The sequence below is a fragment of the Hyaena hyaena genome, unplaced genomic scaffold (assembly GCF_003009895.1).
Source record: "Hyaena hyaena isolate Hyena2069 unplaced genomic scaffold, ASM300989v1 scaffold_27, whole genome shotgun sequence".
Classification (NCBI taxonomy): Eukaryota; Metazoa; Chordata; class Mammalia; order Carnivora; family Hyaenidae; genus Hyaena; species Hyaena hyaena.
In genome coordinates, this window is record NW_024080659.1 from 2,227,208 (window position 1) to 2,241,626 (window position 14,419).

The window sequence follows — 14,419 nt, forward strand, 5'->3', positions numbered from 1 at the left end:
TTACTGCCAGGAAACACAGCTTAGCAGGAGAGGAGAGCCAGAGAAGTGACAGGGAAGCTACAGGTTACAACAGATTTGTGAACTCAGCCAAGCACAGTGGTGCCAGGGCCTAGCTGCTACAAAGAAGACATGTTTTAGATAATACTCATGTGTATGGGCAAAAAACTCGAGGACTGTATTTGTGACTAATTGTATAACAGGTTATTTTAGTTTCTGTTCTGTGGAAAGTGTAAAGCATTCCAACAAAGGGTTTTAATGTAGATTTTTTTTTTTGCACCCATGCTGTTGATTGCTAAATGTAATAGTCTGATCATGACGCTGAATAAATGTGTCTTTTAAAAAAAAAAAAATAGACTGTAGGGGCGCCTGGGTGGCCCAGTCAGTTAAGCGTCTGACTTCAGCTCAAGTCATGATCTTGCGGTTTGTGGGTTCGAGCCCTGCATCAGGTTCTGTGCTGACAGCTCAGAGCCTGGAGCCTCTTTCAGATTTGGTGTCTCCCTCTCTCTCTGCCCCTCCCCCACTCATGCTCTGCCTCTCTCTCAAAAATAAATAAACTATAAACATTTTTTTAAAGAAATAAGTAAAAATAGACTTTATTTTTCAGAGGACTTTTAGGTTTACAGAAAAGTTTCACAGAACACACAGAGTTCCCATAAATGCTGTCCCCCGCCCACACCCATACACAGTTTCTCTTATTATTAACATTGCACATTAGAGTAATAAATTTATTGTAATTGATGAATGAATATTGATACATTATCATTAATTAAAGGCTGGAGTTTATATTGGGTTTATATATCTCTGTATCATCTAGTTCTGTGGGTTTTGACAAATGTATAATGTCATGTGTCCACCATGGACATCAAAGTAACAACTGCCCTAAAAATGCCCACACCCAAACCCTGGCAGCCACTGATGTTTATAAAGGAAGGCTCTATGGTTTTGCCAACTCCAGAATGTCATAGAACTGCAGACCTAGAATACATAGTCTTTACAACTTGCTTCTTGCACTTAGTGATACACACTTAAGGTTTCTCCGTGTTCTTTCATAGCTTGACAGCTCATTTTGTCTTACCACTGAATAAGACTCCATTGTATAGATATGGTACAGTGTGTTTATCTACTTAAATGGTTGAAGGACATCTTGGTTGCTTCCAAGTTTGGGCAATTATGAGTAAAGTTGCCATTAACATTTGTGTACAAGTTTTTTTGTGCGGACATAAGTTTCCGATGCATTTGGGTAACGACATGCACCATGAATATTAGATCTCATGGTATGCCTACGCTTTGCTTTGTAAGCAACTGCCAAACTCTTTCCAAGTGGCTATACCACTTTGGGTTCCTAACAATGATGTATGAGAGTTCCTGGTGTTTCACATCCTTGAGAGCATTTAGTGTTTCCATCATTCCAAATGTTGGCCATTCTAATAGGCGCACAGTGGTATCTCATTGTTGTTTTAAATTGCAATTCAATGATGACTTATATGCATATTTGCCATGTGTACATATTCTTTGGTGAGGTCTCTTTTAGCTCTTTCACCCATTTTTAAATTGGATTATTTTGCTATTGTTGATTTTTTAAAAACATTTTTTTGGGTTCTTTAAAATTTATTTCTGAGAGAGAGAGACAGTGTGAGCAGGGGAGGGTCAGAGAGAGAAGGAGACACAGAATCCGAAACAGGCTCCAGGCTCTGAGCTGGCTGTCAGCACAGAGCCTGACGCGGAGCTTGAACCCATGAACCATGAGATCATGACCTGAGCTGAAGCCAGACGTTTAACAGACTGAGCCACCCAGGCACCCCTGCTATTGTTGAATTTTAAGTGTTTGGTTTGGTTTGGTTTGGGTATATTTTGGATACCAGTCCTTTATCAGGATGTCCTTATAAAGATTTTCTTCTAGTCCTTGGCTTTTTTTTTTTTTTTTTCATTTTATTAACAGGGTTCTTTCCAGAGCAAATGAACTATCAATTTGGTGATGTCCTTACTGTCTGCATAAACAGAAATAATTCCAATTATTATTTTTAATTTTTTAATGTTTATTTTTTTGAGAGAGAGTACGAGCAGGGGAGGGTCAGAGAGAGGGAAACACAGAATCTGAAGCAGGCTCCAGGCTCTGAGGTGTCAGCACAGAGCCCAACATGGGGCTCGAACTCAGAAGCTATGAGATCATGACCCGAGCCGAAGATGGACGCTTATCCAACTGAGCCACCCAAGCATTTCGGCTGTTTAACGAATTGACCTATTCTCAAACTAATGTCAGGCTAACAGCACAGAGTCGGCTTGGGATTCTCTCTCTCCCTCTGCCTCTCTCTGTCTAAAAAATAAATAAACTTAAAAAAAAAAAAAGACATTAAGAGTGTTTTTTTAAATTTTTAATGTTTTATTTATTTCTGAGAGAGAGAGAGAGACAGCGTGAGCAGGGGAGGGTCAGAGAGAGAGGGAGACACAGAATCTGAAGCAGGCTCCAGGTTCCAAGCTGTCAGCACAGAGCCCGAAGCGGGGCTTGAACCCATGAACCATGAGATCATGACCTGAGCCGAAGTTGGATGCTTAACCGACTGAGCCACCCAGGTACCCCAAAAGAGCATTTTAACCTTTGGCTTTCATCCCAAAAAGAGGACATAGAAACTCACATGTGAAGGATGGCCTGTCTATACCAGAGGAAAAGAAACACTCTTTGATGGCGAGTCCAAGCTGAGAGAATTCTATACAGACTCTGTTAAAATAATTCTTGTCTCCCTTTAGCCTCTCCACGAGGTTTACTTAATTTTTTTTAAATTCATGAGAGAGCACACACAGATGCACACACAAGCAGGGGAGGGGCAGAGAGAGGGAATGAGAAAGCATGAATCCCAAGCAGCCTCTGTACCCACAGCACAGAGCCCGATGTGGGGCTCAATCCCACAAACCGTGAGCTCATGACCTGAGCCGAAACCAAGAGTCGAAAGCTCAACCAACCCTTTTTTCAACCTAGTGTAACAGCATGTAGATTTCACTGCTTCTCCACATGGTCATTTCCCTATGAGAGCTCCTGAGTCTCAGAAAATCTCTAGGAATGTGTGTATTTTTCTTCTGAGTCTCAGAAAATGTCTAGAAATGTGTGTATTTTTCTCCTGTCAGTTTGGCTTCATATCAGTTTAATTCTCAGACCCTGAAAAACCCTTAGAGGGTAGGGGTAAAATTTCACCTCCCCTTTAGGGGGATGACTTCTGCGCTACGTACATATCAAACTTGAAACTCCGTCTTCTCTATTTAGCTTTTAATTTTTTCTATCCCAACAGCGCTTAATTATTTTTTGACAATTTGGCGATGGATCCTCAGCTATGACACCAAAAGCACAGGCAACGACAAAAAAGTGAATAAACTGGGCTCCATCAACATTAAAGATTTTTGTGCCAATACTCAATAGCAAAAAACCAGAAGCCATCCAATTTAAAAATAGGCAGAGGACACAAATAAACATTTTCCCACAGACCTACAGGTGGCCAAAGGCACCCAAAAAGGTGCTCAAAATCGCTATAACCAATAAGTCAGAGGGAGATAATGTACAGCATGAAACCTATAGTTAATAATCTTGTATTGTATATTTGAAAACTAAAAGAGTAAATCTTAAAAGTTTTCATCACAAGAAAAAAATTTTTTTGTAACACCCCCCACGGTGATGTGTGTTAACTAGACTTCTTACGATGATCATTTTGTGATACATACAAATATAAAATCATTGTGTTGTGCACCTGCAATTAAAATTTTGTGCAACAAGGACACTGTCAAGAAAGTGAAGAGACAGCCTACAGAATGGGAGAAAATATTTGCAAACTTGAATCGGATAAAGGTCTAACATCCAGAATATCAAAACCTCTTACAAGTCAACAAGAAAAAGAGAAACAACTCAATTTTAAAAATGGACAGGGGAGGGGCGCCTGGGTGGCTTAGTCGCTTAAGCGTCCGACTTTCGCTTAGGTCGTGATCTCGCGGTTCGTGGGTTCGGGCCCCGCGTCGGGCTCTGTGCTGACTGCCAGCTCGGAGCCTGGAGCCTGTTTCAGTCTGTGACTCCCTCTCTCTCTGACCCTCCCCTGCTCACGCTGTCTCTCTCTCTCTCTCCTAGAAATAAATAAAACATTAAAATAAATAAATAAATAAAAATGGAGAGGGGACAAAAAAAGCCGTGTAAAAAGCCAACAAGGGGGTGTCTGGCTGGCTCAATTTGAGAAGCGTGTGACTCTTGATCCTGGGATCATGGGTTTGAGCCCCATGTTGAGTGTTGAAATTACTAAAGAATAAACTGGGGTGCCTGGGTGGCTCAGTCAATTGAGTGTCTTACTCTTGATTTTGGCTCAGGTCATGATCACATGGTTATGGGATTGAGCTCTGCATCAGTCTCTGCACGGGCCCTGGAGCCTGCTTGGGATTTTCTCTCTCTCTCTCTCTCTCTGCCCTTCCCCCATTTGTGCACACATGTACGCTCTCTCAAAATAAAGAAAGAAAGAAAAACTTTTGGGGCACCTGGGTGGTTCAGTCAGGTTAAGCATCCGACTTTGGCTCAGGTCATGGTCTCACGGTTTGTGGGTTCGAGCCCCGCACCGGGCTTGTGCTAACAGCTAGCTCAGAGCCTGCCACCTGCTTCCAGTTCTGTGTCTCCCTCTCTCTCTGACCCTCCACTGCTCACACTGTGTCTCTCTCTTTCAGAAATAAATAAAACGTTAAAAAAAATTTTTAAAAAGAAACATTTTTTTAAAATCCCAACAAACCTATGAAAAGATGCTACACATTAATTTGCATACGGGGGACCTGCATGGCTCAGTTGGTTAAGTGTCCCACTCTTGATTTCAGCTCAGGTCATGATCTTAAGGTCATGGGATCAAGCCCCACCTTGGGCTCCATGTGGAGCCTGCTTGTGATTCTCTCTCTCCTTCTCCTTCTTGTCCTCTGCCTGTGGTGCATGCTCTCTCTCTCTCAAAAATAAAATAAAATAAAAATAAAAAACATGCAAATTAAAATCACAATGAAGCACCATTTCACACCTAATAGAATGGGTGTGAATAGAATGGCTATAATAGAGTATAGTAAAATATTTATATTAAAATAAATTAAACTTATTAAATAAATAAACATATAATAAAATAACATTAATGAAACCAAAAGTTGGTTTTGGAAACAATCAACAAAATTGACCAACTTTTTCTAGATGGACTAAGAAAGAAAACAAAGACTCACATAACTAAAATCAGAAATGAAAATGGGGCAATGCCTGGCTGGCTCAGTCAGAAGAGCATCTGACTCTTGATCTTGAGATCATGAGTTCAAGCCTCATGTTGGGTGTAGAGATTACGAAAATAAATAAACTTAAAAAAAAAGAAAATAGGGACATTACTACTTATTCTACAAAAATAAAAAAGATCCTAAAAGAATAAGATAACAATTATATGGTAATAAATTGGATAATCTAGGGGCGCCTGGGTGGCTTAATCAGTTGGTTAAGAATCTGACTTCGGCTTAGGTCATGATCTCACGGCTCATGGGTTTCAGCTCCTTTCTTGGTCTCCAGTCGGATAATCCAGATCCTCTGAAAAATTAAGAACACATCACTGAAATCCTGTGCACTCCGTGTTGAGAGAAAATCATGATAAGTCAGTCTCCATGCTTCATGTTGGCACATAATTAACACTTCCAGTTTGTAGCCTGGTGATAATTCCTCTGTTTCAGTCATGGTCTTTGAAAGCTCTACTTAGAATTTATGCTAGAAGAACAGCAAAAGCTCAGGTTTCTATAATGAAAAGCTACTTGTAGCTCTAGTTGCAAATTTAACAGTTTTTGCACCGTGCATGTCAGCGTTCCGAAGCCCTGATAAGAGAAAGTCTAAAGACAAATGGTGGGGCACCTGGGGGGCTCAGTCGGTAAAGCGTCCGACTTCAGCTCAGGTCATGATCACACGGTTAGTGGGTTCGAACCCCGCGTCAGGCTCTGTGCTGACAGCTCAGAGCCTGGAGCCTGCTTCAGATTCTGTGTCTCCCTCTCTTTCTGACCCTCCCCTGCTCATGCTGTCTCTCTCTCAGGAAAAAAAAAAAAAATTGAAGACAAATGGTTATCCTGTGAAGACAGTGTGCAGCCCGACCTGACGCCCTGTGCACCGCACTCCCGCCATCATAAGTCACACTCTGATCCTGAAGACCCCTCACATCACAGGGAGGAAAGCCAAAGCCATGAGAAACCAGGACAAAAGGGAAGCAGTGACGCTTTGTGCACCTGAACTCGTCTTCCCGGCTCCTTGCCAGTTACCCCGGCCCTAAGCCGACCCCCCTCCACCCCGTCTCCAGCCTGGACACCATGAACGGGGCTCCCAGTTCAACACGGCGACGCCCACTGAGTCCAGACCCCGACCTCCCCCCGCAGGTACGGTTCTGCCCCCGGGACTCCCCACCGATCCCAGCTGCTCAGCATATGGACACGTGGCCCAAAAACGTTGGCCCAGAGAGGCTAAAAACAGGTAACAAATCAGTATCAATAGGGAAGGAACTACTAGTTTTCTAAGGACTGTTCTACCAAAACAGCAAAATATTTGTACGCGGGTCGCTGTGGTTGCGGAGCCTCGTTAGCGGGGGCCACGCTGGCTGCACGCTCACAGGACACTGTGCAGACACGGCACGTTCTCTGCCCCCGGCGCTCACGTCAGACCCTTTCCGTGGCTCAGAGGGAGTCGCGCTGCCAGGGCCGCTCTCAGCATCTGACCCTCGAAGATTCCGGCGCCCGGGCCCAGGCAAGAGCCGCGCGGTTACCTGCTCTGCAGCTCTGCTCCAGTCTGTCCTCCAGACCAGCGCCAGGTAGAAAAAGGCTTGAAGGAAGACACACACTATCAATCCAGACCAGAGACCTGGGGACGGAGGAGAGAGGCAGGGCTCAGGCCACCTTCCGCTATGTTCCCGTCATCACGAACGTTCTTCTGAAACTTCCGGATCTACAGCAGGAGCTTCACTTAAAATACCTCCCCTGAAAACTGACATCATTATGGACCAGGATGAGACTCAAGCCCCCCGTGGGGGGATCAGCGGCAGCCCGTGGACCCATCAACAGTAAACACAGCACAAGCCCGTTCGCCGCTTCGCACGCTGATGGGCCAGGGCGTACTGGCTCTGAGCCAGGCGGCGTTTGAGGTGCGGGGTCTCAGACAGACGCGCCCGGGTGACGAGATCAGCGCCCTCCTGGGGCTTCCGTGCTACCGGGGGGCCAGCAGCACAAGGAAGCCAACGTGACGGCGGGAAGGGGGACGAAGGCCACAGGCCACGAGAGACACGGGGCACAGCCCGGGAGGGATGACCTCCACCCAGAGGCGGGAGACGGGCAGGGGGCTCGCGCAGGGGGAGGAGCCTGCTGTGATGGCACCAGGACCGGTCCTGGGGGCAGAGGGCAGAGCTGCCTGGCCGAGGGGCACCCCCAGGAGCAGGGAGGCCAGTTAGGGAGGAGCAGGGGAGGGAGGGGGCGAGGAGAGAGGGTCAGGGAAGCAGGATGTGGTGATGGGCCTTTGCGCCTGGAAAGATCCAGGTTTGATTCGATGTCTCACGGGAACCACTGAGGGGTTTTGGACCGGCGTGTGCATCTGTGTGTGTGAGACTGATGTTTTCAGGGACCCACTTTGGTGTTTTTTTGTTTTTGGTTTTAAGTGGCTTCATGCCCAGCGTGGAGCCCCGTGTGGAGTTTGAACTCATGACCTTGAGCTAAGACTTGAGCTAAGATCAAGATTGGATGCTTAACGGACCTAGCCACCCAGGGCCCCCTGAAAAGCCCACTTTGGAAATGATCTCTCCAACTTCCTTATTGAGAATATAAAGGATCCATTTAAAAAATGATACAAATAATGCCTATCTACTTATGAGAAGAAACTGTTTAAACCACTTAAATATCATTATATATCAAAGTGGATTTAAAACATCCATTGCATATCAACAATTTCACTACAAAGCAGGCTGCTTTGATTAAAGATGGAATATTGCATAAATTGAGAAATAGTCCATTAATTCCTTCAGGACATGTCCCGGGCCCCACACTGGCAAAGGCACATGAGGTGAGCTCTCTGTAGACTCACTGTGATTAGACAAAACTGGAATTTAACGAGATTCCTGATAATGAACCGAAACTTCTCTTCCGTTGAGAAGTTGGTGTGTTGACAGTTTACACACTTTGAGTGATTGCATTCCTAGGAATCCATCCTAAGGAAAGATTCAGGAGTGTTAGTAATTCATTCATCTAAGATGCTCATCATAATCTCATTTATAAAGAGAAACAATTTGGGGCCCCCAGGTGGTTTAGGCAGTTAAGCCTTCAACTCTTGATTTCGGCTCACGTCATGATCTCACAGTTCCTTGGGCTCTGGTGTTGGGCATGGAGCCTGCTTGGGACTCTCTCTCTCTCCCTTCCTCCCCTCTCTCTGTGTCTTCCACCTCCCCCCACTCTGCCCACACCCTGCCCACCACCTCCCAAAAAAAAAAAAGAGAGAGAGAGAAGCAATTCAAATGTTCACTATCAAGGAAGCATTAAAGAGATGATATAAGTAAATATTATAGAGATACTAAAAACCAGGTCTTTAATATGGGATAGGATTACATATTCAGTATAATCCTACATTTGTGAGTAGGAGGAAAAATATTGGAATAAAATACATTGAAATGGGGCGCCTGGGTGGCTTAGTCGGTTAAGCGTCCGACTTTCCGACTTTCGCTTAGGTCATGATCTCGCGGTTTGTGGGTCCGAGCCCCGCGTCGGGCTCTGTGCTGACTGCCAGCTCGGAGCCTGGAGCCTGTTTCAGTCTGTGACTCCCTCTCTCTCCGACCCTCCCCTGCTCACGCTGTCTCTCTCTCCTAGAAATAAATAAAACATTTAAAAAAAAAATACATTGAAATGCCTCAGTTTTTATATTTGAGAGGTGAAATGATAGGTAACTTAAATTTTCTTCTTTACATTTTTAGGCACTTTCACAAATATTACACATTGTTAAAGTATAACTTTAATAATTTAAAAGGGTTATTTAAGAAATCGGAATACTTACTACATACAGTAGCAAGAAGTACTTTTGTGGACAAAGAGGGAAATCTGATGTGTCCTCATTCTAAAGAAGCTTAGAGACTAACAGGGAAGAGGTTTTACAGTTTTTGCTTTTTTTTAAATCTCTTGGGGTGCCTGGGTGGCTCAGTCGGTTGAACGTCCGACTTCGGCTTAGCTCATGATCTCATGGTTGTGAGTTCCAGCCCCGCATCGGGCTCTGTGCCGACAGCTCAGAGCCTGGAGCCTCCTTCAGATTCTGTGTCTCCCTCTCTCTCTGCCCCTGCCCTACTCATGCTCTGTTTCTCTCTTCCTCAAAAATAAACATTAAAAAAATGTTTTTAAACAGACTCCCCAGATACTTCCTGTACATGATTTTAAAACACATGAACACACAAGTTTTTCACCTGTGCATGTGTGTTTGCATGTGTGTGCATGTCAGCCCAAAGCCAGCATACTATTGCAGAGAAACATTGGGAATGTTATCTCGGCAGTCTCGAGCATGGCCAGCATTTCCACCAATACCACGCCAATTTATCACCGTAGACAGGAGAAGAAATTGGTGGTATAAATCTTGAAAGGAGAATATAAAATTAGGCTTATTAGTAGATGATAGGATTGTACCATTGGAAAGCCCGTGAGAACCAACTGAAAACTACTGTAAATGGTAAGGGGGAGTAAAAATTTTAACAAGACACGAAATTCACACGCAGTAATTAACAACCCTCCTACATACCGAAAATAGCCGCTTGGATCCTGTAAGGGAAAGGAAGGCCTTACCTACAGTGGCAACAAAAAGATAAAACGGCCAGAGATAAACTTAGCAGGAAATGTGTAAAAGCTTCGCAAGGAAAATGATAAAATCAGGCCTGAGCAGAAGCTCCCATTTCCAAAATGTTCACCGGGTACATGAACATAAAAGCTGAGAATGTCACAGAAGTGCTCATTTTATGAAAACACAGAAGGCCTGGTCTTGGCCTGCGGTAATAACAAAGACAAATTGTAGGGGCACCTGGCTGGCTCAGTCGACAGAGCCTAGAACTCTTGACCTTGGCTTTGTGAGTTTGAGCCCCACGTTTTGTGTCGAGATTACTTAAAAATAAAAGAATCTTGGGGCGTCTGGGTGGCTCAGTCTGTTAAGTGTCCAACTCTTGGTTTCGGCTCAGGTCATGATCTCACGGTTTGTGGGTTTGAGCCCTGCATCAGGCTTTGTGCTGACAGTGCGGAGCCTGCTTGGGATTTTCTCTCTTTCCCTCTCTCTGCCCCTCTCCTGCTCTCTCTCTCTCTAAATAAATAAATAAATAAAACTTAAATAAATGTTTTTTAATCTTAGAAAAAAGAAAATTTTAATCTTAAAATCCAGTGTGGGTGCCTTTTATTTCTTTTCTTGCCTAATTGCTCTGTCTCCAACTTCAATACTATGTTGAATAGAAGTAGTAAAAGTGGACATTCTATCTTGTTACTGATCTCAGGAGAAAACCTTTCTGTCCTTCACTGTTGAATATGTTAGCTTTCAGCTTTCCTACATGACCTTTATCATGTTGAAGAATCTTTTCTTGTTTTAAGAGCGTTTCCATTTTCTCTCCCATTTTATTTTTTAAAAACATGTTTTAAGTAGTCACCACACTCAGTGTGTGGCTTGAACACAAGACCCTGAGATCAAGAGTCGCTTGATCTACTGAGTCAGCTCCTTATTTTTAAAATTGTGGTGAAATGTACCTAACACAGATTTGCCATTTTAACTCTTTTAAAGTGTATAATTCAGTGGCATTAAGTGCCTTCACCACCATCCATCTCTAGAACTTTTTCATTATTACAAAGGGAAACCATGTGCCTATTAAAACAGTAATCGCCCATCAACCCCCTCACCCTCCAGCCTTCGGTAACACCATTCTGTGTCTGCCTCTATGAACTTGACTACTCTAGGGAACATAGTGGAATCATGTAATACTTGTCTCCATTTCATTTTATGTAATTTTGTCACACTTCCCTTTTTATCTCTTGCTTATTCTACCTTTTGTTATTTTGTTAGGTAACACAGTGGAATCATGCAATACTTGTCTCCATTTCATTCTGTGTAATTTTGTCACACTTCCCTTTTTATCTCTTGCTTATTCTACCTTTTCTTATTTTGTTATTGTTAGCTTTCATCTCTGTCATTTCTTTTCCCTTCCATTTCTTTCCCGAGTTTTAATTACTTGTTTGTCTTCTATTGCGCCATTTCCTTTTTTCTTTTTTTTAATTTTATTTATTTCTAGGAGAGAGAGAGAGACAGAGTGAGCAGGGGAGGGTCAGAGAGAGAGGAAGTCACAGACTCTGAAACAGGCTCCAGGCTCTGAGCTGGCAGTCAGCACAGAGCCCGACGCGGGGCTCGAACCCACGAACCGCGAGATCATGACCTAAGTGAAAGTCGGACGCTTAACCGACTAAGCCACCCAGGCGCCCCTCCATTTCCTTTTTTCTATTTAACCTATCTCTAATCTTTTTTTTTTTTTAATTTTTAAGATTTTTATTTATTTTTGAAAGAGTGCGAGCGGGGGAGGCAGAGAGAGAGGGAGACACAGAATCCGAGGTAGGCTCCAGGCTCCAAGCTGTCAGCACAGAGCCCGACGCGGGGCTCGAACCCACCAACCTTGAGATCATGACCTGAGCCGAAGTCGGACGCCTAACGGACTGAGCCACCCAGCACCCCTTTCTCTAATCTAGTTCTTCCAGCTCTTTTTTCTTTTCAAAGATTTTATCTATTTCTCAAGGGATTGTTGAGAACTACACATTTGGATACTTCTTTTGTATCAGGTTTTAATCTCTACTTCCTTAGAGGTGTGTGGGTGTGTGTGTGCGTGCCTCTGTGTGTGTGTGTGTGTGTGTGCATGTGCATGTGAATAGTGTCTGTGGATGGGTCCTACAATTGTTCTTTCCAATGACTGATCTGTGGACACTAACAGCTGTACCAGGCAAGCATTCGCTGAGGAGGAGTGTGGTGTTCAGACAGGTCGGACAGTGAGGCTTCAGTGAAGATTTGTTGTCTTAAACGCCTCTCACAAAATCTTGTTTGTTCCCTGTTATGGAAATACATGCAAATATCCAATAAACATAGGAAAATATGCCCACCACCATTAGCAGAAAAATGCAAGGTAATCTCAAATTAGATGCCACCACACATCCACCAGAGTAGTTCATTTGTCATTTTTTAAAGTTTTTAAATTTTTTTTTGAGAGAGAGAGTATGTGCACAGCTGAGGAGGGACAGAGAAAGAGGGAGAGAGAGAATCCCAAGCCATAAGTGCAGAGCCTGACTCAAGGCTTGATCTCATAAACTGTGAGATCATGACCTGAGCCGAAATCAAGAGTCGGACACTTGACTGACTGAGCTACCCAGGAGCCCCAGGGAGAGTTTTCATAAAGGCAAAAGTGAAATAAACACCCTTAATCTTTCAACCTCAGGGGGCCTAAGGTTGTGAGTATATGCCCAGAACTTCTCCCTTCTGGTTCCAATTTGGATTCCTAGAAATTGGATGATTTGGAGTATCTCCTGCAAGGAGTATATTGACTGCTTACATGTATTTTCACACTTTTAAGATCTTTTAACTCCTTTTATCCCGTAGTGGAATTAATCGGAGGAAGACAGAATTAAGTGAAGTGTAGCAAGGGTTTCTTTTTTTTTTTTTTTTTAATATTTTTATTTATTTCTAGGAGAGAGAGACAGCGTGAGCAGGGGAGGGTCAGAGAGAGAGAGAGATACAGACTCTGAAATAGGCTCCAGGCTCTGAGCTGGCAGTCAGCACAGAGCCTGACGCAGGGCTCGAACCCACGAACCGCGAGATCATGACCTAAGCGAAAGTGGGACGCTTAACCGACTAAGCCACCCAGGCGCCCCTGTAGCAAGGGTTTCTATATTAAGTCTCTTTTGGTACCAAGTGGGAAAAATTCAATTCAAACTTCGGGTCCATAGCATGTGGCAATTTATTGGCTTATGAAACATCTTCACAGATGTACTTTTAGCTCCAAGCCTTACGAGCTGCAAAAAATCTTATCAAGACCCTGTCTCTGAGGTCTGCCTTTCTCTGTGTTTAGCTTTCTTCTCAGCAAGTCGTTTCCCTCAGAGTGCCAACAAAGTAGCTGGTGATCCCATGGGGGAAAGGGGTGGGGGCTGCCTGGCTGGTTTAATCGGTAGGGCATGTGACTCTTGATCTTGGAGTTGTGAGTTCGAATCCCACATTGGGTGTAGAGATTGGAAGGAAGGGAGGGAGGGAGGAGAAAGAAAGAAAGAAGAAAAAGAAGAAAGGAAGAAAGAAAGAGAGAAGAAAGAAAAAAAGAAAGAGTAAAAGAAAGAAAAAAAGAAAGAGAGAAGAAAAAAGAAAGGGAGAGAGAGAGGCAGGCATGTCTCTTTTTTTTTTTTTAAGTTTTTAAATTTATTTCTGAGAGAGAGAGACAGCGTGAACAGGGGAGGGTCAGAGAGAGAGGGAGATACAGACTCTGAAACAGGCTCCAGGCTCTGAGCTAGCTGTCAGCACAGAGCCCGACATGGGGCTTGAACCCACGAACCAGGAGATCATGACCTGAACCAAAGTCGGACGCTCAACCGACTGAGCCACCCAGGCGCCCCGGATGTGATTTTTAAATGCGCCCAACAAAATGCCGTTGATTTTTCCAGCGAATAAAGAAATTGTTCGCGTTGGTAAAGAGTCAAGCTATCATGAGAGCAGATTCTTTTAAAGACACCCTCACCTCTTATCCTCAGCAGAAGCAGCTCTTTGTGCTTAGAGATGAATTTGCCTTAGATGGTTCTGGTTTCCATTCTGTCTTCATGGTGGAAGTATGTTCTTTATTTGCATTTTATTTTAAATTGTGGCAAGATTTGCATTTCAATTGACCTAGTCCCTTACATAAGGATTAGTATAGCTGAGAGTTTAAAAATGGCCACTCAGATATGATCAAAAAGATAATCGGGTCCTCCGTGGTGAACTTTGAGCTAATTCAAACATTGCTCCACAGTTCTAAATATTGACATTAGATGGTGGGCCTGCCGTTCACAAACAACTGTTAGTTATGGAGTCAGTTTAATGACTAGGTATGTGTTAAGAAACTATAAAGAAGCGTGATCACCTGCGATTTCCCCTTTAACCATGGTATCTGTCCCTCCCCCTTTTTTCTCTTTCTTTTCTTTTTACCAAAACAAGGCAAGGGAGAAGTAGAGGAGAAGAGTTTGATTGTCATGTCAACTTCCTTCTTTCCCTGCGAATCTCTTTTAAAAAGCTTCAAGTTTTCAAGTTTATTTATTTTGAGAGCGAGTGAGCAGGGGAAGGGACAGAGAGAGGGACAGAGAGAATCCCACGCAGGCTCCACACAGTCAGCACAGAACCCGATGAAGGGCTCGATCCCACGGACCC